Raw genomic sequence first — 2,259 nt, 5'->3', positions numbered from 1 at the left:
CAATAAGTCGACTCTTCACAATAGGTGGCCAAGTATTGGAGCTTCAGCTTCAGCATCAGTTCAGTTCAGTTCAGTCGCTCAGTCGTGTCATCAATGTCCTTCTAACAAATATTCACGATAGATTTCCTTTAGGATTGACTGGTCCTTCTGATACACAGAGGACATCTCATGTGAGAAATTTATTTCGTGCTTTCAGGGAAACAAATGATCACAGTGGTCTTTTTGCACTGGATGTTTCTCAACCATAATTTCAAATAATAAATAAGCCATAGTAGCATATTTAAACTGAAGCCTGCCCTGCACCCCATCAATAGTGCTTAGAACAGTGCCTGACACCTGGGAAGCACTCAGTAAATGTTACCCGCTTTTGTTATTCAATAATATTGCCTTTACTTATTTGAAGTCCTTTAAGGACTCAATAAGTAACAGCTTTTTTTAGTGTTTCTTCGGATCAACAGCTGAAAGACCATTACAACCGAGAGAAATGAAACTAATTTTACATACTCCCCTCACCGGGAATTAGGGCTGAGAGGCAGAGGTGACCAAGCCTGAAAAAAAAAACAGCAGCAGCCAGAAAAGTCTAATAATTTTGACTTCTGTAGTTACATTGTATTTTCTTGTTTTACCAAACCTCTTTCTTTTTACTTACCATGTTTCATTTTTGTTTTAGGATATTTGACCTCTGCTCAACAAGTTACAAGGGCTTCCCTGGGGACTCAGTGGTAAAGAATCCACCACCCCAGGAGGTGGGGGTTCTATTCCTGGGTCTGGAAGATCCCCTAGGTAAGGAAATGGCAAGGCACCCCAGTATTCTTGCCTGGGAAATCGCACGGACGGAGGAGCCTGGAGCCCTACAGTCCCTGGGGTTGCAGAGAGTCGGACACGACTTAGCGACTTAACAAGTTACAAGACCTATTCTGACTTGTGTGGTATCAGTTATACAAATAGAAACTGAGCTGATTTAAAAGGGGCCACGTGTGAAGAGGGGGCTTTTTCTCAACACTGAATGAGTAAAAGTTGAAAAAGGAAAGAAATTTCCATTTAGCTATTCGTCATCTCCCTCTCACAGGTTGTGCTGCTGACTGCGCCCCTTCCCATGCACGACTGCAGTTGCTGCTGCCTCGGGGGAGCGACCAGGTTCCTCACCCCAACCACCAAAGTGGGGTCAGGGAACGACCAGAGCGGCGAAATAGGTTTCCCCCTGCCTCCTCTCCCAGGGCAGAGGAACCGAGACCAGCCTCCGCCCCGCGCGCATGCCCAGTTGGGAGGGCGCCTCACTAGGGACCGCGAGGCTCAGGTTTTCCCCGCTGTTGGGGAGGTGTGGGGAGCAGACGGCGGCCTCGCGGACCCAGGAGGACTCCGACCGATGTACCCTGAGGGGCCGCAGGCAACTCTGCGGACTTTTTAATTTTCCACTTTGGCAACCTTGTGCCTGCCGCGTTCAAAGGGAGCCGGGCACATCCCGGCAGGGTGGCGCCTCACGGCCAGGGCACCCTAGTTACATAGCTTTTCAGGTGTCCTCCGGGGAACGGAAGGCCGCACTCCTCTGGAAGAACAACACTTTCTGAAGAAATCCCGGGACGGTCACTCCTCTCGTTTGCCGAACCTTTTTTTTTTTTTTTTAACTGGCCACAGACAAGACAGTCCTAATGCTGAGCGCCCTCCCAGCGGCCGCCTCCTTGCTCTGTGCCCAGCGGGCCCATAGGCTGCTCTGAAAACGGGCGTTCTCAGGTATCTGTCTCCAGAGTCGCTGGCCTTACGGCCAGTACGTCCATTCCACCTTCATTTCAGAACGTCCGCTTTGCTTCCCGACCACCCTCCCGGGTCTAAAAAGGCCCAGTGTCTCCTCCTTCGGGAAATTCCCGCCGGTGCCCCTAGACTGTCCCGAAATGAGCACGGGCCCGTTTTCCGGGTGTGGGTTGGCGGGAGCCGGGGTAGAGAGCCAGGTGTAGTAGCTCGGGTTCAGCGTCCCGGCGTTCAGCCTCTGAAGGCTCACCCTCGGGCGGCCGCCATCAGGCTCCTCCGCCGCAGCTGCAGCCAGCCCGCAAACACACGCCCACCCGCACGCTCGGATTCACTGGCTCCAGGCGTGGGGGGACCGCACTGAGCATGCTCGGTGGGGAGGGCGGGGCGCTCTCGGACGGCGCGTCGGGGCGGGCGCTCCTCCGGCTGGGCTCGGCGCCTCCGCCGCCCGCCCGCTCGGAGCCGCGCCCGCCGCAGGCTGCGCCCGCCGCGCCCGCCCCGCCCTACCCCGCCCCG

This window comes from Oryx dammah, unplaced genomic scaffold (assembly GCF_014754425.2).
Source record: "Oryx dammah isolate SB20612 unplaced genomic scaffold, SCBI_Odam_1.1 HiC_scaffold_3, whole genome shotgun sequence".
Classification (NCBI taxonomy): Eukaryota; Metazoa; Chordata; class Mammalia; order Artiodactyla; family Bovidae; genus Oryx; species Oryx dammah.
The sequence above is the reverse complement of the archived record's forward strand: the minus strand, read 5'-3'. Positions refer to the sequence as shown.